The sequence below is a fragment of the Aquarana catesbeiana genome, linkage group LG06, assembly GCF_042186555.1.
Source record: "Aquarana catesbeiana isolate 2022-GZ linkage group LG06, ASM4218655v1, whole genome shotgun sequence".
Classification (NCBI taxonomy): Eukaryota; Metazoa; Chordata; class Amphibia; order Anura; family Ranidae; genus Aquarana; species Aquarana catesbeiana.
The window spans coordinates 371,347,342-371,372,952 of NC_133329.1; the positions used below are offsets into that span (position 1 = coordinate 371,347,342).

The 25,611-nt window shown below is 41.8% G+C and overlaps 1 long non-coding RNA gene across 1 annotated transcript in view; it reads right to left on the reverse strand.

Annotated features, from left to right (window-relative positions):
• Positions 1 to 557: 557 nt before the first annotated feature.
• Positions 558 to 25,611, reverse strand: part of LOC141147805 (uncharacterized) — a 66,540-nt gene continuing 41,486 nt past the window's right edge. The window contains exons 2-3 of the long non-coding RNA XR_012245151.1: positions 6,058 to 6,217; positions 558 to 1,398 (exon numbers count right to left, since the gene is read on the reverse strand). This is a non-coding gene — a long non-coding RNA (uncharacterized lncRNA). The remainder of the gene's footprint in view (positions 1,399 to 6,057; positions 6,218 to 25,611) is intronic.

Here is a 25,611-nt window from a genome sequence, read left to right on the forward strand (position 1 = left end):
CTCTGAGGAGGCACAGGGCCTTAGCTATACAGGAACTTCACCCTTATCATAAAATTTACAACAAAGGCACCTTTAGAAATATTTGGCAATGGCAATTCACAAACAATTAAAGCCCATACACACGATCGTCGTTTCAACGGGAAAGGGCTTTTGGCGGAAAATCCGACCGTGTATGCTTTATCGGACAATTGTTGTCGGACTTTCCACCAACAAATGTTGGCTAGCATGTTTTCAAATTTTCCGCGGACAAATGTGTGTTGTCGGATTTTCCGAGCGTGTGTACACAAGTCCGTCGGACAAAAGTCCAAAGTACAAACACGCATGCTCGGAAGCAAGGACGAGCCGGAAGCGGTCGGTCTTGTAAACCAGCGTTCGTAATGGAGAATTAACATTCGTGACGTGGCAAATTATGAAATCTCGAAATGCAGCGCACAATTCTCTTCTTTAATGGGATAATAATGAAGCCGCTTTGCTGGTGATACTGATGGAGTTATTGCAAACTAATTTTCAAAGGCTTTTTTTTTCTAGTGATATCAAGAATAATATTATTATGCTTTTTTTTATTATTTGGGCAAGTTACCACAACACCATTATCCCATAGTTTTTAAGAACAAAGATACAACTATGTTGGTGTCCCTTGTCAATTTTACATTGTATTTTTTAAAATGTAACTGCCTACTCCCAAACTGTCATTTGAAGTAAAACACATAGCCAAGTATTATTCTACACATTTTTTTTATTGTGCATTAAAAAAAGAAAACAAATAAAATTAGACATGCTATCTGCCAATAGAACTTAACCAAAAAGTGCATTTTATGCATCCAAAAATATAGAAAATATCCCAAATCAAATCATTATTCAGCCAAAAAAATAATGTCAAAGCAATAAATCCAAGGCCAATAATAAATAACACGTTATCTCCTCCGATTCCGCATGCCTGGTTGACGAACGGCCGTTCAGAAACGAACTGAAAAGCATGAAATGAAAAGTGCGAAATGAAAAGTGTGAAATGAAAAGCACGAATCAACACTCACCAAACTTCTACTAACACAAAATTAGCAGAAGGAGCCCAAAGCTGGCTCTAAAGACCTGAAAAACCACCTAGTACATCTAGTACGTCACTACGTTCGTAATTGTTGGCCAACAATTGTGTGACCGTGTGCATCCAAGACAAGTTTGGGCCAACGCCCTTCGGACAAAATTCCACGTTTTTTTTGGCCAACAATCCGATCGTGTGTCCAAGGCATTACAGATAATTACAGGCTTTTTATTCTTAGCAGATCTTATTTTTTTTTTTTCTCCCCATTCTTCTCATGGTGGCCGTTTTCACAAAGGGAAGATGAATCCTTCCAATACCTTTATGTCCTGGAATGTTGCCTATAACTCTGGGTCTGCCGCCTGGAAAATGGGACAATACAGTAGGGTAAAAACAAGTGGACAGGTAAAAAAACAGTAATTATAAGTAAAAGCAAAAATTGTTTCTTAACTAATGAATGTAAGATTATTTTTGTATCAGCATGCAGAGCTGTGTGTTGTTGTGTTTCTTAGTGAAAGGGGTAAAGGGTCAGCTTTAAGGTGTATGATAACATGAAAGCCTGTATCCTGCAAAAGTTTTAGCTTTTGAAAAAAAGTAAAAACCTGGACTAAATAAGTTGTATAAAAACTCCATTAAGATATATGTTACTGATCATAGAACATTCTCCAGTAACATTCCAGGAATTTCCATCCTCGTGTTAACTAATGTTTGCAGCATCTGTTTCCTGGTATCATTTTTGCCTAATCTCTGTTTGCGGTTTGTTCGGTTGCTGTGTCCCACGTATCTAGGTCTTTTCTGCTCAAGGGTCATTCCTATGCTGTCTTCTGATTGACATTTCCTTCAAGATGTCAAGCCCAGAGTTACAGTATACTGCACTGGTTGCAGAGTCATCGTTCTGCAGGGTCGTTATATCTGAGCTGCATGTAACATAAAACGAAATAAAGGGAAACCCAGTTATGCAGCACAAACATAAATATCACAAACAAAAAGCTGTAAACTTTATGCTTAAATACAGTGTCTACCGTGTAATCCTTATGTAGCGTTCACCCTCTTAGGGGCTGTTGATTTGCCCAAGGTTCTTTCCCAAGCTAGAGTAGTCTCAGTCACTCTTCTGGCTCAGTAAATAGTCTTGGGGTATCCTTTTTTTGATGCTTTATTATAACTTGAACTTGGATGGGTTGTAGGGTAAGGCTTCGCGTACACTGGTCTACATTTGCCGCAGCCGTGGAAAAACGCACAACGTGGCAAAATTGCACTGAGATTTTGCTCCATTTTGCACTTTCCCATGGCCGGCAGTCAAAACGTTGCTATCCTGAATGCGATTCTTCCGTGTTCAGGAGAGTGAGGTTGAAGCTCACCCAAACGCAGACTTCTAAACTCTGCTAAAAGCCTATGTGTACATTGAACTGTAGGCTTTTATGGAGTTGAGTTTAGGAGCTTTGGCAAAAAAAAATGCCAAAAGCTCCTAAACTCAAGTTTAGGAGCTGCCAGTATAGGGTAGTGTACATAAAGCGTAATGCCGCGTACACACGGGCGGACTTTTCGACCGGACTGGTCTGACGGTCTTTCCGACGGACTTTCGAACTAACGGACTTGCCTACACACGATCAACCAAAGTCCGACGGATTCGGACCTGATGACGTACGACCGGACTAAAATAAGAAAGTTGATAGCCAGTAGCCAATAGCTGCCCTAGCGTCGGTTTTTGTCCGTCGGACTAGCATACAGACGAGCGGATTTTTCGACCGGACTTTGGTCCGTCAGAAAGATTTGAAACATGTTTTATTTCTAGGTCCGTCGGACTTTTGGGAAAAAAAAGTTCGCTGGAGCCCACACATAATCGAATTGTCCGACCGAGTCCGGACCGCCGGACCAAGTCTGCCGAAAAGTCCGCTCGTGTGTACGCGGCATTACGCTTTTGTTTTGTTTTTTTTGCCAAATCTCCTAAACTCAACTCCATAAAAGCCTATGTGGATAAAAAACTGTTTAAAACCAGTAAATATGATACACTTTCCTATCTATGCACACCCTCCTGCCCGCATGCCTAAGCTAAGGGCAGATGGACTTCAGGAAGTAAATGTTACATAAATCTACAAAAGATGGCCACAGCCAGAAATGCTAGGGGAGTGTTTTTTTTATGTGATTTCTCAGCAAAATAAAGCATGGATGGATGGGAGAGTGTGCTTTAAATATTTAAAGAGATTTAAATAGCGTTTTTGGTTTGTGGTGCTCAGTTACAGTGTAGTTCCACTTTAATTTATCTAGGAAGGTGCTACACATAAATAATATACTCCTCCAAAAGGGATTAAAACACCAAACCCTAATGCCCCGTACACACGGTCGGACTTTGTTCGGACATTCCGACAACAAAATCCTAGGATTTTTTCCGATGGATGTTGGCTCAAACTTGTCTTGCATACACACGGTCACACAAAGTTGTCGGAAAATCCGATCGTTCTAAACACGGTGACGTAAAACACGTACGTCGGGACTATAAACGGGGCAGTGGCCAATAGCTTTCATCTCTTTATTTATTCTGAGCATGTGTGGCACTTTGTCCGTCGGATTTGTGTACACACGATCGGAATTTCCGACAACGGATTTTGTTGTTGGAAAATTTTATCTCCTGCTCTCCAACTTTGTGTGTCGGAAAATCCGATGGAAAATGTCCGATGGAGCCTACACACGGTCGGAATTTCCGACAACAAGCTTCCGATCGGACATTTTTCATCAGAAAATCCGACCGTATGTACGGGGCATTAGCCTGGGTTCACACATATGCGAACACAAACATCGCATGTGATTTGCACTGCATTGCTGGTGCAGATCACATGCAATGTTTGTGCAATGCGAATTCAGCCAAACAGTTGTATGACTGAACTCGCATTGGATTCACGCAAAAGAGGTGCAGGAACCTCCCCCCCCCCCACACTGGAATCAGATGGCATGGGATCTGATTCCTGTCTGAATTCACAGTTCGCACTGCGATCTGTGAACCGATCTGAGGTTGTCATTAACTTTGTATTGAATGTATTGAATTGCGCTGGTTCTCACATTGCAATAGTATGAACCCGGGCTAATGCTCCAGGTATCTGTTTCTGATTTAAAAATGCTGAACTTTCTCCCTCATTGTACTAATATAAGCATTATCAGGATGTTTTTATAGCTAAACTTTATATGGCACATTGCCTCTGATGCAGCTGGTAATACCGGCAAAACTGGTCAGGTTGTGGTTCTTGACCTCCATCCTCCCTATACCTGCTCCTTGATGGGAACCCATGGAAACTGATAAGTATGTATTAGAGGTCGACCGATATATCAGCCGATATTTGGCATTTTTTAAATTAATCGGCACTGGCCGATTGTGCTGATAAAAAAGGCCGATTATAACTTCAGCGCGACTTGCAAATGACTTCTGTAATAGAAGTCAATGCAAGTTGCCTGAAGTCTTCCATGGAGCGACTTCTCTCCTCTCTGGGCAGCCTGCCAAGTCTGATAAAAGAAGCTAAAAAGATACAATGTTTCTACTTATCAATGAACTGAACTCCTGTAGAAGTTCTCAGTTTAACCATTTAAAGACTAAATTTTTTCTGACATTTGTTGCTTACAGGTAAAAATCCTGTATTTTCTGCTAGAAAATCACTTAGAACCCCCAAAAATTATATATATATTTTTTTAGCAGAGACCCTAGGGAATAAAATGCTGCAATATTTTATGTCACACATTATTTGCGCAGCAGTCTTTCAAACGCAATTTCTTTTTGGAAAAAATACACTAATGAATTAAAACAAAAAAACTAAGCAGTAAAGTTAGCCCATTTTTTTTTCGTCCAAAAGTTTTGATTACCTGTTTCTGTGTATTTAATAGTTAAGATATAGTTTTTTTTTTATCTAAATTATACATACAAGTGAACTGATTGGAGGTTTGTTTTGTTTAATAAATGTTTAAATGTAAGAAATTTTCTGTATTACTTATTACTTAAGGTTGCTTTTACACTGGAGCGGGCAGGCGTTACCGGTAAAACGCTGCTAGTTTTAGCGGCGCTTTACCGTCATTTTAGCGGCGCTTTTCGGCTGCTAGCGGGGCACTTATAACCCAGCTAGCTCCCGAGGAAGGGGTTAAATGCGCCCGTGAATCGTCACTGCGGAATCGCTTTGCAGGCGCTTTGCAGGCGCTTCGGCAGCGGTGCCCATTCATTTCAATATGCAGGAGTGGTGGAGCAGCGGTATGCACCGCTCCAAAGATGCTGCTTGCTGGACTTTTTTAACATCCTGCCAGCGCATCGCCTCAGTGTGAAAGCACTCGGGCTTTAACACTGAGACTGCAGGGGAACTGTTTTGCAGGCACTTTACAGGCACTATTTTTAGCCCAAAAGCGCCTGAAAAATGCCCCATTGTGAAAGGGGTCTAACTGTTAGATTTTATGAGATTAAGGGGAAAAAAAACGAAAAAAAAAAAACAATAACATATCGGCCCAAAAAAATTGGCATTATATATCAGCCATCGGACGCCGCAATTTCTAAATATCGGCATCAGCCAGAGAAAAACCCATATCGGTCAACCTCTAACTGTGTGTTCAGGGTGATGTGCAGTGTTAGTTTTTTGCCATACGTAGCGTTTTGCTTTTAGGCCAACAAGTTCAATTTTGAAAAAATAATTAGCTATCTAATTACAAACCGTGCTCCTATTAAAGTGTAAGTGCAAAATCACTCTATATGAAAACAACATATTATGAGAAAAGTCATGAAAATTGTGAGATAATGTCTGCCAACTGAATGCTAAATCATCATAGTGAAAAAAATTATTAAACAAAAATTAATCAAAATAATCGAAATGTGAAAAATCCGCAAATAATATCCAAATACCAATGTGTACAAAAAATATAAATCAATCAAAAAATGTTCAAATAATGAAAAACAGAGCTTCTGGGTAGATTGAGCTTCTGGACAAATCTTCCTTGGGTACAGCGAAGCATCAAATAGCAGTATTCAGTCACCATCACCAGCCACACAGCCTACTCACCAGATGGAAGTGACTCCCATGACAGGAGTCAAACACGCTTTGGGGACAACCAACAGGGCTTCTCCCGGTCACGGCTAGGTGCAGATGCTGGAACTCAGGTGCTGGAACTCAGGTGTCTTGATCAGCGCTAAGGCTACTTGGATGCATGCAACCGGACCTCCTAAGGTGGGTCACAGAGACCGTAGATGTATAAGAATGTGGAAAAATGAATAGTAAGCCAAAATATTTAATAGGCTAAAAATGGCTTAAAACCACATTACCCACATAAAGGGTTCATGCGGGCAAACAAACAAACAAAAAAGCAGGAAAACCAAATACGAGCGGAAATGGCGTGTCACGTTCGTTTACATCCGACCGGTTTCGTCAGTGCGTTCTGACGTCATCAGGGATCCCTGATGACGTCAGAACGCACTGACGAAACCGCATGAACCCTTATGTGGGTAATGTGGTTTTAAGCCGTTTTTAGCCTAATCCCAATAAAATACATTTACATTTTTGATTGTAACATGACAAAATGTGGAAAATTTTAAGGGGTATGAATACTTTTTCAAGGCACTGTATACTGGCAACTCCTTAACCCTTAAGAGAATATGTTATATAGTCATATGTTGGGGAACCATAAGGGATTGAATAGATTGTTGGATAAAATATATATGCCCATGTGATTATCACTCCTACACTACATAGCCAAAAATACACTATATTACCAAAAGTATTGGTACACCTGCCTTTACACGCACATGAACTTTAATGGCATCCCAGTCTTAGTCCGTAGGGTTCAATATTGAGTTGGCCCACCCGTTGCAGCTATAACAACTTCAACTCTTCTGGGAAGGCTGTCCACAAGGTTTAGGAGAGTGTCTATGGGAATGTTTGACCATTCTTCCAGAAGCACATTTATGAGTTCAGGCACTGATGTTGGACAAGAAGGCCTGGCTCGCAGTCTCTGCTCTAATTCATCTCAAAGGTGTTCTATCAGATTGAGGTCAGGACTCTGTGCAGGTCAGTCAAGTTCCTCCACCCCAAACTCTCAGTGCAGTTCTCAGTGCAGAGCCGGCAAGGGACAGATGCAGCATCAGATTAATGCTGCATCCACCTAGGTGAGTATAAGTTTTTTTTCATATATACCCAACACTTCTCTTTTAAACTACCTGTCAGTCTTGGTTAAAAAGGGTTCCCATTTGCTCTATTGGATTTTTTATTTATATTAGAGAGAATATAATGGAACATAGATGTGCCGGAATCTCTAAGGATCTTTCACACCAACGGCCAGAGGGTGGTAAAAACAGGCGTTGGGTTGCTGCTTTACTGCTCCCTCATCACCCAGCTAAAATCTACTATTGCAGCCAGGCAAGGCTGTACACATGCAACGGTGATTTAAGCTTGGCTTGCGGAGTTTGACAGGTGGCATAGTCTGTTAAATGCACCAATTAAGATCAATAGGAGAGATATTTTAATGCAAAATTCCCACTTGGGATTAAAAAAAAACAAGCATTCAGATGTTAGTTTGGTTGCCTCCTGAACACCTGGCAGCTTTACTATTGTCAGAAAAGTGATCCACTGCAAATCGCCTTTCAGAGGATGGTAGACACTGGTGCCAGTCGGAAAGAGCCCCAAAACTCTCACCAGACAGGAACAGGATTGGGTATTAAGACAGAGGAATCTCACTGTTGGAGTAGCCAAGATATATAGGAAACCAGGGGCTCTCTCATCTTATCAGCTACTACTTTTATCCCCTTCCCACCCGCACTATAGCCGAAAGATGGCTAAAGCACAGCTCTCCAGTTCTGGGAGAGAATTCACGGACGTCCTCCAGGAACCGTGCCTCCTGCACACCCCCTTGGGGTGCGCTATGTGACCGCTGCGTCCCTTGGCAGTAAAGGGTCAATTACAGCGGCCCTTTACCATGTGATCAGCTGTGTTCAATCACAGCTGGTCACATGTAAACAGACTTGCTGGTTAAAGGCAGTGCTTTCCTCATATGCTGCCTCTGTGTGAAGAAAAGAGAACCGATAACCAGCAAGGCTGACAGTACATAAGTGTCTTGGTTATCAGTAGAGCCCCATCAGTGCCATTCAGTGCCCATCAGTGCAGCTTATCACTGCCCATTAGTGCAGCTTATCGGTGCCCATCAGTGCAGCCTGATCACTACCCATCAGTGCAGCCTCATTGGTGCCCATCAGTACAGCCTCATTGGTGCCCATCACCAAAACCACCAAAAGAAACCTCTGTCTCAATAAAAAATTAAACCAATTTCATATGGGTACAGTGTTCAATGACCGCGCAATTGTCATTCAAAGTGCAAAAACACTGAAAGCTAAAAAATTGGCCTGGGCAGGAAGGTGGTGAAAGTGCCCTGTATTGAAGTATTTAAGTATTACTTTTAGGTAGACTGGCCCTTTAAAAATCACCATACTATTGGATAGCGATACTGCCAATCATGGTGATGACAGAAGGGGTCAGTAGTGTTCCCTTAATTGCCAGTAAGGACACAAACAGCTTAAAAAATATTTGGGCTGCAATTTTAGATTAAAGGGCCACTGAACATGCTATTTATGGGTCAATTTGCATACATTTTAAGAGTTTACCAGAACGGAAGATGATTAAATATAAATAGTGGGAAGTGATATTTTCCAGTAGACGCCTAACTTCCTGTTCAGTGATCCTAAATTCACTTCCAGGATTCCTTTATTAGTCTACAGTTTTAGCAAACAGCAGAACAATCTGAACAGCAAAGTTATGCAAGTGTCACATTTTTTTGCTCAGATATGAGAACTCAACACAAAAGAGATGGAAAAAAATATCATTACAAATGAAATGAAGTCACCTGTAAGAAATTCTTTCTCTGGTTTCTCGGAATTGTATGGCCTATGGAATGTACAATCGTTTTTTATGTATTGGTAAAAAATCTAGAAAATTGCTGCACCATTTTTATTCACTATTTAAAGTCAACTTTTCCATTTGTCAGTCATGTAAACATAGTAGTATCTATATGATCCACTCCATCAGATGTGTCAAGCTGGTCATACAGTAGATGGATCAAAACTCAACTGAACGGATTTCTCTTTTTAATACAAACACTTTTATTGAGGAATAAAAGAGCATTACAAAAAAAAAGTAACAGGTAACACGGATGTGATCCATTGAATAAGAACAATAAATGCGATACAGATATCAAAAACATAAACAAGGGTTCACAATTTCAGATCGAGCCTATGATATTGACTAATAATTGGTACTGAATGACCCAGGCCTAGTACCAAGCACATCCAAATCGGAATTATACTTTGGTCCGGCTCATAGTATTTGTAAAGGTAGTTGAGTCAATGATAGATACATCCTATATAACTAAGCAAAAGAAAAAACCAAAGATCAAACCAAAAAGCTTTGAATAAAGAAAAATAAAATAGAAAATGAACAAAAATAAACAGCATAAGAAAATGTCACTTGTCACCAGGTATGATAATTGAAGTCTATTGTCTATTTCCCAAAACATTACCATATGATTCCCAACACGCCCACTCGCTCCATCAGTTTTATTGCCTCCATTCTATGTAGCACCTGAGCCCAGTTATGTCAGTTAAGGGCAATAGCCCATAAAATCGCACTAAAAAGCGTGTGAGCTAGTTTTTGAGTTGGGGCTGGGACATCTGACAATGGAGCAAAGAACAAACACATTGGTAAGGTCGGGGTGATTAGAGTCCCAGTCATTTGGTCACTTTTAGAGGCTGCCTGTTGCCAGATGGGTTTGAGGGTTGGGCAGCTCCAGAAAATGTGGAGGAATGTACCAGTATCAGGGCAGCCTCCAAAACAGGACTCGGGGACATTGGGAAACAACCGGAGGACGAATTTTAATCCATCTATGGGCAGGCTGGTTCTATCGACCGACTTCAGTATAACCAGCCTATCAGTTTTTTTTTTTTGTTCGATCACTGATGTTGGCTATAGTGATTGTATTCTGAAACCTCCTCCTGTCAGAATACAATAGCACAACAGGAGGGAATCAAGCAATTTTCTTTCCTTCAACCCATGGTTGAAGGCACAAAAAGGCACTGGGGTTGATTCACTAAAGAGAAAAAGATTGTGTGCACTATGCAAAGTGTGGTTGCACTCTGCAAGAGAAGTTGCTCCAGAGCTTAGTAAATGAGCAGAAACTCTGCTGATCATCTAATCATGTGCAAGCAAAAATGCTGTTTTTTAAATTTTCCTTGCATGTGATTGGGTATTCTTTGGAAAGTGAAGCCTTACCTCATTTACTAAGCTCTGGTGCAACTGCACTTGCAGAGAGCAATTGCTCTTTGCAAAGTACACAGTCTATTTGGATTTAGTAAAACAACCCTCAATCTATGGCCAGCATAAAACACACACAACATGCAGTCTGAGCAAAGTAAGCAGCTATTACTGATATGCAAATTTTGACTTTTTGTCAAAAGTCAACAGCTAAACCTTTATTGCCATCTCGAATCATATTCCCCAGGAACAGATGTATGTAGAGTGCTCATGACTGTCACAGGAAAAGCAAAAGTGTCTTTAAAATGTATTTAAACCAAAAAACAAACATTTTATATATTGCAACTTTCCAGTTCTTAGATGTGGCAGCTGTGTTAGTTTTCTTTTCTCAACCTTTATTTTCACCTGGCAATTCAGTAAGTAACATGTCGTGACCTAGAGTGAAATCACTCATTCCCTACACCCTACTTTATCAGGACAACAGAAACTACCAATAGATCCCCTTCTACTCTTCTTTATAATGGGTGGGATTTTGTAGTCCCCAGAGATAACTGGGTAAGAAATGTACCTGGTAACAGTCAGCACAAGTAGAGAGCACAGGAAGCAATGAGCTGATTTCTGGCAAGGTTAAAGAGGAACTGCAGCCTTTTCCCTCCCCCTCCCCATTTTTCCCCTCCTTACCTTTTGCTGTTTTTTAGTGCACAGTAAGCATACTCCCCTAGCCAGTGGGTCCAGCGTTGGGATCCTCCTCTGCAGCCACTGCATGGATCTGGCGCCACCATGTTGTCTGTGGAAGGAAGAGAGGAAAGATTGCTGGTGCCGCACATCCACGGAGTCCTATGGTGGTATGATAGAGACAACCTCAGCCTGAGCTCCTGCCAGGCCACACCCCCAAAGCATTTCGATCCACCCCCACGGAGCTTAATCATGTTGTCTGTGACAGCTGCCGGCTCTTCCGGGTGCAGGCACCACCAGGGCCGCTCCCTCCTCTTTGCTGAATAGGACTGCACTTCATGCTTTCCAGAAGGCACCGTGTCATTCGCCTAGGCGAATTCTGGAAGCTGGGAGGTGGCCCGAGCCTTTGATGCAAAAGTAAACAAAAAAACATCGGCACTGCAGAGGGGGAGCAGGATGGAAAGGAGGAGAGTGCCACGGGAGGGTGAAGGTGGGATTTTGAGAGCTCTGAGGAAAAGGGTACATGCCTTAAAACACATTAGCATTCTAGCATTGTGTCCTGCACACAAATTCCTTTCCAGTTGAGCCACCAGACTCCCTGCAATGTCCACCGGCGGCAGCTTCTTCCCAGTTCTTTAGGATACTTTTCAGCAGTGAAATTCCTTCCCCTGGTGCTTTAACAAGGCTCCAGCTTCACTCCTCCTGCATGTATCCTTCAGGAAGGCAGTGCATTCCCTTCAAGTATTCAGCCCCAGACTCAGGCCCATGTTTGACTTTGACCTCCCAAGGCAGGAGGCCAGGGAGGCAGGAACCTCCAACACAACCTCCTCTACTGGCAACAGCCCAGTAGGAAAGGGGCAAAATACCTTTCTGGAAGGTCTTATTTATATTATCCCCCCGCTTATACCACTGACAATAACACTCCTAGTGGTTAGCCAGGGTAATATAAATATTCATAATTTGGAAGTATTGCCAGGTATACTCCTCAACGGCAAACAGAAACAAATAATTGTCTGGGTTGAAGGAAAATCCAACAAAAGAATTATCTATAACAATTTAGAGCACGGGCTGGCAACAGCACTAAATTTAAGCTTGGGGCACTTCTTCTTAGAGTAGGCTTCCTACACACATAACGTCAAAAAAAATTCAGAATCTAGGTCTACTTTTAATTTATGATTTAAGCTCAAGGGCTGAGTTTAGTATTGCAAAAAGTTTGCATTACTTTTTCAGGTATGATCAATTACCTATTTGGGTGTGGAAATTCCTGGGAGTGTAATTGGATGCACCCAATAGTACCGTGCCAATTTTCTCGCCAGGAAAACAAATGCATCATGACAAACTTTATGTGTTAGTCAAAGGCCAAGAAATAAATTCTGCGCACTGTTTTAGAGAAGGCAGTGACAATTAGCCGTGTATAGCTGTTGTGCTCATTAAAAATCACATTAAACATCTCCAATAATGACAAAGTGCATTTTCTTTAATTGAATTGAATACAAATGAGAATAACACATTTCCTAAATGAGCAGATTTTTCATCACAATGACAATTATGTTTAATGTTGTTGTGACACATAGAGAGGTTTTTAGCAATTCCTTATTTACCTAATTATAGCTCATCTCATCTATTCTTAGAAGGAATCCTTTTTGGCAGGTTTTGTTTTACTTTGTCATATTTTTCTACATTTGTAGAAAAAAAATGTTGCTTTCCTTGTCATTCTTTTTTTTCCCCTAGATGCACAACTAGAAGCAAGGGAAATATTTAATAATTAAAAAAAACTATAAAAAAAACAATATTTACACAAAAAAAAAAAATATGCATAATATGTCATAAAAGTAACAGCATATAATATGGTACAAAAATAGGTTATTTTGGAAGATGACCAATGCTATATGCAGTACATTTCATTTAGAACCAGAATACTCTAGTACTTTATAAGCTGCTCCGATGTCTATCATTCCACCCAGGGCTTATAACTCACATGTGATTGCTGCATGAGAGATTACATGCGAGTACCCTCGATTAGCAGAGAGCCGACAGCCTCCTATTGCTTTCAATGGGGCCTGCCTGAAACGTATCAGGGGAAGCTCTGCTCAGGTTCTCATATTCAATCACAGTTCGGGTGCATTCACAGGTGGGTATGCACTCTAAAGTGACACTAAATCCAAATTAAAAATGTTTATTTGTGTACATATTTCTAACTCAGAAAGCACCTTCTATTGCTCTCAGGCTCCTCCAAACATGCAAACTCCATGCGGATAATGTGCTGATTGGGATTCAAATCAATGACCCTAGTGCTGCTATGTAAAACTACTAACCACTGAGGCCTGGATAATACCTATGCAGTTTGCCTTTGATCCTTTTCTGCAGTGCTTTTTGCGGTGCATTTTGCATTTTTGCACATGTGTTTTTTTCAAAAAAAAAATGTTTTTTGATGCGTTTAGCATTTTTTATGCTTTTTTTTTGGCCAATTTGGTGTTGGCACAAAAGAGCAAAAAACAACACATAGGACTTTAACAGTTGTCAACTGTAATCCCAAGTAGGAAAAAATGAGTACTAAAATTGCAAAAGTATTCAAAGTTTATTTAACAACATAGTTAACTTAAAATCTCATAATAAAAACATATCAAGAAGTATGTGCAATCAGGTATGTATTATGTTCCCCCATAGGCTAAATAGCTGGTATGGTGTGTACATATACATAGAGACCTGTCTTAATGACCCACTTCATTCAGATTATAGTGGTAGAGAAATAGATGAGAGAAAATTCTTCCATACATACGGCCAGATGCAGGAATCAATGTACCATCACCAGTAGTAAACGTTACGTGTTTCGCCAAAGGCTTCCTCAAGGAATCATATTGGTAATGGGAGATGAATTGTAATTAGTATTTAGACTTATGTGATTATAGGCATGCATGAAAAAAAAAAAAAAAAAAAAAAAAAAATATATATATATATATATATATATATATATATATATATATATATATATATATCACAAATATAGCAAATTGACATTTCTTAATAAGAACAATACAGACAGAGAAGGGAACCATGGAGTTGATTAACCGCTTCAATACAGGGCACTTTCACCCCCTTCCTGCCAGGGCCATTTTTCAGCTTTCAGCGCTGTCGCACTTTGAATGACAATTGCGTGGTCATACTGTACTCAAATGAATTTTTTATCATTTTCTGCACACAAATAGAGCTTTCTTTTGGTGGTATGTAATCACTGCTGGGTTTTTTATTTTTTACAAAACAAAGAAAAAAGTCTGAAAATTTTAAAAAATAAAAAGTTTTTCTTAGTTTCTGTCAGTAAATTTTGTAAATAAGTAATTTTTCTCCTTCACAGATGGGCACTAATGAGCACTGATGAAGTGGCACTTATGGGCACTGAAGAGGTGGCAATTATAGGCACTGATTAGGTGGCACTGATGAGGAGGCACTAATATGCCACACTAATGGGCACTGATAGGTGGCACTGATAGGTGGCACTGATAGGCGGCACTGATGGGCACTGACGAGGTGGCACTTATGGGCACTGATGAGGCGGCACTTATGGGCACTGATTATGTGGCACTAATGAGGAGGCACTAATATGCCGCACTGATGGACACTGATAGGCACTGATAGGTGGCACTGATGGGCACTGATAGGCAGCACTGGTGGGCACTGATTGGTGGAATAGATAGGCAGCACTGGTGGGCACTGATGGGCACGGATGGGCAACACTGATGGGCGGCATTGATGGGAGGCACTGATGGGTGGCACTGATGGGAGGCACTGATGGAGGGCACTGATGGCCGGCACTGATGGCTGGCACTGATGGGCACTGATGGGAGGCACCGATAGGCATTGATAGGCAGCACTGATGAGCAGGCACTGATGGGCACTGAAAGGCAGCACTGACTGGTGTCACTAGTGGGCACTGATTGGTGGCACTAATGGGCACTGGGGGGGGGCATTACTGTAATCAGGGCACTGATAATCAGTGCCCTGATTACCTGTCCGGGTGTCCCGCCTCCACTCTGTCAGTGTGAGGCGATGAGAGCCGATTACCAGCACATCCGCATTTACATGTGACTGGCTGTGATTGGACACAGCCGTCATTGGCTCTTTACAAAGATCGAGGTCGCACCATGTCCCCTGCGGGTCTGTGAGATCAGCCGTTCTGGGGTAACGTCATATGACAGTGGGTGAGCGGCAAGTGGTTAAAAACCACAAATCATGGCAAAATCACCAAGAACCAAATTAACCAAAAATGCTGACCCTTTCCAAAAACACGGCAGCTGAATAAAGCATAGGGGTGAACGTGTTCTATAGGAAACCATGTTAAATGGACTGTAGTACGTTTCTGCAAATAGCAATAAAAAAATGCATAGGTGTGATCTGAGCCTAAGCCACTGTGCTGCGGTTTCTTAGGGCAAGTTTCCTTTAATGGGCATTTCCTTTAAAGCGGAGGTCCGGCCGTTTTTTTTTTTAAAAGTCAGCAACTACAAACACTGTAGCTGTTGACTTTTAATAAGGGCACTTACCTGTCCAGCGAGCCCGCAATGTCGCCCCCCCCCCCAGGCTGATCCGTCCACCGGATCGGGTGCTGGCGCCACCATCCTAACGAAGGGAAACAGGCAGTGGAGCTTTCCGGCTTCACTGCCCGTTTCCTACTGCTCATGCGCGAGTCGCGCGGCGCTTTGTGAATGGACGCCTGTCTACTGGGACACACACATGTCCCAGAAGACATTGCCCCCATCTCCCAGGAGACAACGCGAGGGAGAACCGCGGAGTAGGAAGTGGCAGATTAGGACGATCTGCCTAGCAACAGCCATTTCTGGTAAGTAAAAAAAAAAATGTTTTCTTTCAAATGTTTTTTAATGTATTATAAGGAACGTGTTTATGTATTTTTTTTTTTTTAGGGTGGACCTCTGCTTTAAGGTACTGTGAATCAATGAGCAATGGGTTTATGGAGCTATTAACTTGAAATATGAAAAAAACAAACATTTGCTGACTATTGCTTTTGTTTAAAATAAATCCACAACTCTCTATGCAACTAAAATTGCTGATTGCTTTTATTTTCTAAGTGCTCCGTGGCCCCACAAAGCAATTTTACAATCTGCCGCAATTTTTTTTGAATAGCTAACAACTGTTCTGGTGAATCAGCACATTAAACAGTAATGATAATTGTAGTGTAGGTTTTCTTGGTTATAGATAACAAAATGTGAACTGATCAGGTTTTGTTTTTAGAGAAACTTCAGCTCTACATCCCATTGATACATGTTATTTAGACAAATTTTTAGGTTTAAAATGAAACTGAATTACATTTGGTTTTCAAACATATTGGGGTTGATTTGCTAAAGGCAAATAGACTGTGCACTTTGCACCCTGTAAGTGTCTTCACTTTGCAAAAAAAGCCAATCACGTCCAAGGAAAATAAAAAAAATGCATTTTTGCTTGCACGTGATTGGATGATGGAAGTCTGCAGAGATTCTGCTCATTTACTAAGCTCTGGAGCAACTGCTCTTGCAGAGTGCACAGTCTATTTGCCTTTAGTAAAGAAAAAAAGAATCAAAAACGCATCAAAAATGCGTCAAAACTGAATGTTTGAAAATGCGGAAAGCACAGCAAAAAGCACTGCTGAAACGCTTAAAAGCAACATGGATAGGAGAGTACTCAACAACACGTTCATTGAGAAGTACAAGCCGTGTAGGCATTTTATGCACAGAACTCTGCAATTGAATGACACGGCTAAGCCCCACACGGCCGTGCCGTTTTCGAATTGTGACAATGGGTGTGGGGGGAAGGTCCCCGGCCTGCTGTCACAAGGAGAAGGGGATGGGGGTGAGGGGGGAGATGCTAAACGTGTTACGCCCCAAATACAGGTGTGCAACGTGTTGAGAAAGGTGAACTTATCCTTTAATACCGCTTTAATTACAAACATTCAGAACAAAGACCTGAACCAAACTTAAATAGGTATGGTCCTAATCACACAGTCAAAACCATCCCAAACATGGCAATACTCTAGCTAAATTCTCCCTCCATAAAAGATCCTAGCAGATGGACCTCTCTAAGCAGGCACAGGGTGTCATGCCAAGGAAAAAAGACCATACTAAATAACCAGTAACCCCTGTTACTAGGGGGTCTAACTCTTCCCTATTCCAACCATAATGAAAAAAAAACCTCAGAGTTACCAATAATGGTATTTCCATGAATCTTCCAGGACAGCTTACTTGAGATATGTTTAGCTCTTCCTTCTACAGGAAACATATATGGACGCTGTCCTGGAAAATTCATGGCAATACCATTATTGATAAGTCTAACAGAGGTTTTCCCCTCTCATCTTCCAGGGCAGCTTACTTGAGGGGATAAACAAGATTTCATACCTTTCGGGGGTAACCGCAGCCTGGAGAACTTTAGTTCCAAAGCAGAGTTCCTGGCTGGAGAGCATCTGAACCCGATAGTACTTGGCCTCTGACCTGTGCCACCGGAAATGTGTCATCCCAGGCCATCTTAGTACACCTGAGAGCAGGAAAAGCCACAGGAAACACCACATGCCCTAAAAGTAATGCCCGCCATCTTAGGACTCCCAATACAGTCACCTCCAATGCCATGCACTCAAATGCTTGTGGACTGAATGGTAAGACAGAGCCGCTGGAAATTGCAAGATTTACCCTCACCCCTTTTTCTTGTGGCAAATGTAACAGTTTTCCTCTTTCTTTCTGTTCTGCTTTCTGTTCTGCTGGCAACGGTCACCAGGACAAACAGAGTATGTGAGTTTCCTGTGTTTCAGGTCACTGACACTTCCCCTTCATCAGGGCTAAAGTACAAGCTAGAAAGCAAAAATGAAAATAATTGGAAAAATCATAAGAGATTGTAGAATATAATATAAAAAAATATTACCTATTATTACCTATATTACCTATTACCTATAATACCTAAAAAGAATTCAGCCAAAATCAGTAACACCAAATCACGAGAAAATCCCAAACATACCATGTGAGAACAATCATTGTTTACTGTAGCCCTGGTGAAGAGGAAGTGTTGGTGCCCCTAATATGCGTTGGGTGTTTTATTGTCATGAGCAAAAACAAATTTTAAAAGACTTTAAGCTCTTTGGTCTGGCACTCCCATTAGACTTTTATGGAGCTTTGGGCCCCCTAGATAAAAGGCACCTTTTTTGTTGAGAATGGCCTCACCAGAGCTGCTGCCCTCCATGTGAACTCAGTTGACTTTCTACAACCATAACCTAAGTCCAATCAAGGACCTCCAACATGCATGTTCCAGCAATAAAAACCTGACAGATTTGAGTCCTTACCTACTTTAAAAATAGAAAAACTATTTTGGGGTATACACTCACTTTAATTTTACTGCAGCCAGATTGCACATAGCTTCTCCCTTGTGGGCTGATAGATCTTCTTCCCAAATGTGTACCTTGTAAATCTGTCATTAACCATATTCAGAATTGCCTGGCATGGCAATCTGATTGGTGGCTATGAGGAACTTTTTCTTGGGAATACAGTGGAACCTTGGATTACGAGCATAATCCGTTCCAGGAGAATGCTTGTAATCCAAATCACTCGCATATCAAAGCGAGTTTCCCCATAGAAGTCAATGGAAACAAAGATAATTCGTTCCGCATTGACTTCTATTACATGCAATACCGCATGTGGCCGGAGGTGGGGAAGAGCCTCAGAAAAACTCGGGGACAGCTTGGAAAGCCTCGGAAACACACGGGAACAGAGTATTTCCGAGTATTTCTGAGTCATTCCGAATGGCTCTGAACCATTCCGAGTGTCCCCGGCGCCCCCGCACCTCTGGCCAAATACAGTACTGCACCGCCTATTAGCTTGAATTATGCTCGTTTTGCGAGACAACACTCGCAAACCGAGTCAGAATGTAAAAAAAAAAAAGTTGCTCGTCTTTCAAAACGCTCGTTAACCGTGTTACTCGTAAACCAAGGTTCCACTGTACCTCTATTACATTACAAACTGGTCAGCCAAAGGGATCATCAGATTACCAAAATAATTAATTAGGGTTGATTAGTTCACTATAGAAATTCATGGATCAAACACCAAAGCCCTGATCTGGTAGGTTGTGTCCTATGCAGGCATCTCAAACCTTAAAGCCCAACCCTAGCCAACAAGTCTAAAGGGGTCTATTCTTGTTGGCTGCTGGAGGGTCTATTGATGCTGGCTGCTGAAGGATCTATTGTTGCTGGGGGTTCAATCGTTGCTGGGAGGAATCTACTTTTGAGGGAGCGGTCTATTTTTGTTGACTGCTGAAGGGTCTATTGATGACAGCTGCTGGAAGATCTATTGTTGCTGGGGTAGGGGGTTCAATTGCTGCTGGAAGAATTTACTGTTGAGGGAGTGGTCTATTGTTGGCTGCTGGAGTTTTTGTTGATGCTGGCTGCTAGGAGATCTATTGTTGCTGGCAGGGGTCTACTAATGCTGGGGTGGATCTATTGTTGCTCGGGGGGGGGGGGGGGGGCTATTGTTGAAAGGGGGGTGAATTGTTGGTGGCTGCAGGGGATATATTTTACAGCTTATCATTAACAAATTCCATACAAATTACTTAGCACCATAAAATGATACTTGGTTCTGTATTCTCTGAAAGGGACGGTACTGGGAGATGGATAGGGAAGGGAATCAAGGGACGGTGCTTGGAGGTGGGTAGGGGGCGGAGACAAGGGGAGTCTCGAAAGGGGGATTTCTTGCACCTATGCTCTGAGAAAAAAAGGCCTGGTTAGAACTTTTGACAACTTTTTTCTTTTTTGCACCACACCTCTTATTTTGTATTTTGGCCACAGGCACAAAATACTGAGGACAACAGACAATGGTAGGCAGCCATACTACATGGTTACACTGATGGAACCAAGGTCTGCTGTGCAAAAATGTAGAAAATTCTCAGAGCAGGTTTTGTGCTTTTTTTTTGTTAACTGGAGCGTCATAATTTTACATAAATCATATAAGAATAGCTAAAAATACTACATGGTTTTGCGTCATGACAATAGTTAGAAGCAAGTTGCTCACACTACACATTGTTACTGGATTCACACTTGGGGATATAATTATAATACATAAATTTGATTTTCACCAATCATTCACTGCTGGTGAATTAATCCTTGTCACGTAAAACACGTGCACCTGGAAGATTCCCCTGCAGTAAATGTTTGATGAATGTCAGAATGTTTGCTTTATATAGAATGTATGCCCCTTGCTGCTCATTTTGGTATTCATTTCTTAAAAAGCATCAGCGTTTGTTTTGCTAGGAGAGGGCTCCCTCATGTGGTAAAAATTTAAAATGCAATACAAAATTGCTCCAATCCAAGCATTTGTAAACTAAATCACTTAAAGGCTACGTCCACTTTAATACTAATACAATTGCATCTCAAAAAAATGTAATATCATAAAATAAGTAACTTTATTTCAGTAAATCAATTCAAAAAGTGAAACTCATATTGTAACCACTTCCCATCTGGGCCAATTCTGCCACTTCGCTCCTACATGTAAAAATCATAATTTTGTTTACAATAAATTACTCAGAACCCCCAAACATTATATATGTTTTTTAGCAGAGACTCTAGGGAATAAAATGGCGGTTGTTGCAACTTTTTATGTCACACAGTATTTGCGCAGCGATTTTTCAAACTTTTTCGTGAATAAAAAAAAAAACAGTAAAGTTAGCCCAGTTTAATGTGAAAAATTATGTTATGCCGAGTAAATAGATACTTAACATGTCACGCTTTAAAATTGTCCACACTCGTGGAATGGCGCCAAAAACTTCGGTACTTAAAATTCTCCATAGGTGACACTTTAACATTTTTTACAGGTCACACGTTTATAGGGCGTACACACGGTCGGACTTTGTTCGGACATTCCGACAACAAAATCCTAGGATTTTTTCCGACGGATGTTGGCTCAAACTTGTTTTGTCTACACACGGTCGCACAAAGTTGTCGGAATTTCCGATCGCCAACCACGTGGTCACGTACACCACGTACGACGAGACTAGAAAAGGCTGGTTCAGAACCAAGCGCGGCACCCTTTGGGCTCCTTTTGCTAATCTCGTGTTAGTAAAAGTTTGGTGAGAGACGATTCACGCTTTTTCAGACTCGTGGCTTTCAGATCGTTTTCTGCCGTTCAGTTTGTGCTTGTGGGTTTGTATCTGCTCTTCAGTGCGTGCAGCAAGTTCCGCGTGACTTTAGGTAGTCATTGTATTCTTGTTCGTTCATTACTGTTTTTCAGGTCGCTCTTCACAGGCCTTGCTGTTCTTCAGTGCGTTCTGTTACTTCGTTCTGAGCAGCCGACCGTTTTCTAGCCATGTTTCGTATGCGTACTCCTCGTAGAGTTTGTGCTGTGCGGGGGCTTGGTGTTGGGGTCCTGACCTTGACACAAGTCCAGTCCATGAACAGGGTGGGGAGGAGTTCATGGACCAAGAATTGGTTGCTTCAGCGTGACCAGTTCTCTCATATGCCTTTGCTCCGTGAGATCCGTGAGAAGAATCCTGATGATTTCAGGAACTTTCTCAGGATGACGGACCCCGTGTTTCACCGTTTGTTGGCTTCGCTGACCCCCTATATTAGCAGGCAGGATACCTGCATGAGGCAAGCCATCACTCCGGAGCAGAGGTTGGTCGCTACCCTGCGGTATTTGGCCACAGGGAGAAGTCTGCAGGACCTCAAGTTCTCGACAGGCATCTCCCCCCAGGCTCTGGGGATCATTATCCCAGAGACCTGTTCTGCCATCATACAGGTCCTACAGAAGGAGTATATGAAGGTAAGATTTTTATCCTTTTATATCACATTTTATTGTATTGAATGTTTGCTAATATCTTGTATTTCTTTCCTCATTCCCTAATTACCATGATTGGAATATGCTGTGAATGTCCCCTTTGTCCTCATGCATGCTGGATTTTTATGTAATTATTATTTTATGTCCTTCATACATATTTGCCCTTCAATAAGCTCCCCAGCATGGTGTCTCCTGGCCTATATTCACCTCATGTAGTCACTTAACAATGTATTTTATCAGCTCCATAGTAGTGCTTTACCCCAAACACCCCCTAAAATGTTTGGAAATTTTATTTTAGCTTTAAATTCAGGCAGAGTGCCAGAGGCTTTTTTTTGTGGTGTCCCCAAATAATTTTTAGTAACCCTCCCCCAACTGCTAAGTCAGCTGATCCCAATTCTCTATCCTCAATCATCTATCTGCTGACTTTGCCAAACCCATACACACTATACCCATCTCTTTACTGGTCAGATTTATGGATGAATTCCCCAAAGCATGTAGTGCAAGGGCCTGCCTGTATACTTTCCAATGGTACTGTTTAAATTTTTTGTTTCCTATTATTATCTTGATAGGTAATAGCAGAATGTCCAAATGTCCTCAAATGTGTACAATGTGTATTTATATCTTTGTATTATGACACTTCTTACCTGTCCAGTGGTCTGCCAATAGTGTAACTAAGGAGGGTCTGTTCAAAGTAATACCCATTATTTAGGCATTCATCTCTCAATGAAGTGAAGAGGGTTACCTGTCCAAGATTTACACACACCCCCTATAATGTTAGAAATGGCCCATGGGAGGGGGGAATATGATAGGTGTACCTTATACTTTGGTGTTGTTAAATTCCCCTTAATAAATGCTATCTGGAGGTTGCCCCATAATGTTTGTGTCTAATCTGCTTGCCATGTTTCAGAGTAAAAATAGTAATGTTTATTGTTTTTTCCTCAACAGTTTCCTTCCACGCCACAGGAATGGCAGACTGTGGCCTCCCACTTTGCCCAGCGGTGGGACTTTCCTAACTGCGGAGGGGCAATTGATGGGAAACACGTCCACACCGTCCCACCACCCAACTCGGGGTCGTACTATTATAATTACAAGGGGTTTAAAAGTATAGTGATGTTGGCGGTGGTGTCGGCTAATTACGACTTCTTGTATGTGGACGTGGGGAAGAATGGCCGGATGTCCGATGGTGGAGTCATCGCCCAGACGGAGTTCTACAGGCGTCTCCATAATGGCAGCTTGGACTTGCCAGCTCCAGAGGACAATGTTGAAGGACTCCCATTTGTGTTCGTTGCTGATGAAGCATTTGCGCTGGGGGACCACCTGATGCGGCCATTCCCAATGAGGACCCTCACCCCGGAACAGAGGGTTTTTATTTACCGGCTGGCCAGAGCCCGAATAGTGGTGGAGAACACATTTGGAATCCTGGCCAGCCGGTTCCGACTATTTCTGACACCCATCCATATGGCGGAGTATAAACTGAACCATATTATACTGGCGTGCTGTGTTCTCCATAACTTTTTAAGGAAACATTCGGCCAACTATGCTGGCTCAATTGGGCCTGAGGCCGGAATCCTACATCAAACCACACTGACGGCGCTTGAAAGTGGCCGTCCTGGCTTGCCCTCCCTGAGTGCCCGTGATGTCCGGTTACGCTACCTGGAGTTCTTTGCGGGTAGGGGGGCTATCAATATGCCAGACAATATGTGAAGCCTTTTTCTAATAAAAAAACCAAAAAAATTCTTGGTGGACATTTACTGCTTGTGTTTGTTTTAGCTGACCCTGTCATAAATGTGTTGAGTCCAGAAAATGTCGTGATTGTGTAACCTTATACAAAGCACTGTTGGCTGTTATTTCCTAAATGCAAAAACACATTTCACTACAAGTGCACTTGCAACTGCACTGAAACAGCACTTGTAGTGCAAAGTGGATTTGCCCTTAGGAAATAGCCCCCATTTTCACAGAAAGCAGCAATTACATCACCCCAAAAGTGTTGTAGCGTTGAGACAATAATCCACACATTCTTGATTAATAATCTTTTTAATACCTGCACAATCACATGTGCATTTACCAATGGTTTTTCAAACAAACCAACATGTTTGTTGTATAACAATTTTTGTGGTGGCATTATCCAAAATCAAAATGACCATTTTATAGAAAACAGGCCTGTGTAAAACCAACAAGAAAAGACACAAATCTTGAACTTACAAACGTCACATTTGGTCGAATTTGAAGGCAATATCAGACATGAGTATTTAGGAACTGTGTTTGATATTGCGTTCAGATGGGGGGAAATCACCCCTGGAAAAGCCAAATTTGGAAGATGCACACAAATTTCACAATGTCAACATGTGCTAGCTGCCATCACGGGGGATCAAGGGATGTGTTTTGGGGGAGAAACCCCTTCCTCACCGCTACTTTATTATTGAGGAAGGGGTTGCACCCCCAAAACGCGTCCATTGATCTCCCGTGATGGCAGATAGCACATGTTGGCACACTGTGTACATCCTCCAAATTTGCCTTTGGGAAAAATCACAAAAACATTTAGCACATTGTAGCACACAAAAGAAGAAAGTGATTTGGAGGGGTTTTAAACTCGCCCCAAAACATCAATGATGTTTTTATATTTTGGAATAACATCATTGATGTTTTGCTTGATGTTTTCCAATTGTAAATTACACCCCATGATCTCCCCGATCAGGATCTGGGCACTTTCGGATGTGAAAGCATCTGGATCCACAACCTCACGATCACCTAAAAAGAGAGGAACCCCAAAATAAATTTGGTTTAAAAAAAATGCCGCCATTCATCTCTTATCTGAGCCTGTGGTTGCAGACACTCACCTGTTGTGGTGACTAGTTCCACCACATCTTCTTCCTCCTGCTCAGCTTGGGTTGGTGGTATTTCACCTTCTTCCAGAGGTGGGGGGTCTCTGGTCTCCTCGGATGAGGGGTGTCCTCCGAGTCTTTTCTCCCCTATGTCAAACAAAAATGGTATAATTAGCACACAGATATTTAATGTCAGAACTAGAAATAGGAAACATTGCTTGGAAGTGGGGTACAATTGTCAATTTTAGCAGAGTTCCAAGATGTATTTTTTTTAGTGTCCTTTGTCAACATGCAATACTTTACCTGTTTAGTACAAGCTTCACAGATGTAGCCCCCCCTATAGTATACACTGGAGCACCTGTGTGGGGCCCCCTACTAAAAATGGTGTTCTGGTGTCCCACACTAGTGCTCCAGTGTCCAGATGTGAAAACAGCTGCTCAGTGTCCTCTCCTTACACAGAATCTAGTTTGCATTTCATTCTAGTAACAAAGCCATCTACACACCCCAATTCTTTGAAGACAAGTATAGGGCGTCAAAATGGTGGCCAAATGCATATGGGCTAAACAATGGTATTTTATAGTTGGAATGAAAAATGTTTGATCAGAACGAATAATGTGCCCATGAACATGAAAGTTGCCATTTTAAACTGTACAACAGTTCCTAAAAGCACATGGAGCAGCACGAACGTACTAAACATAAAGAATAGGAACACAGCACAACTACTTACTTTTTTGCAGCACTCTCCGGATCTTTCTGTACTGCTCATGTTCTCGTAATTTCAGGTCCGACCACCGCTTCCTGAGCTGATCTTTCGATCGTCGTACCCCAAAATTCCGGTGCAGACTCCTGACCACTTTCGCCATGATCTTGGCCTTTCTGACATTGGGGTTGGGGTAAGGCCCATACTTTCCATCATAGTCGGCCTTCTTCAGGATCTCCACCATTTCCAACATCTCCCCAAAGGACATATTTGAGTCCTTAAATCTCCTTCTGGATCGGGACGTTTCAGGCTCCGGCCTTTCCTCCTCCTCCTCGTTGCT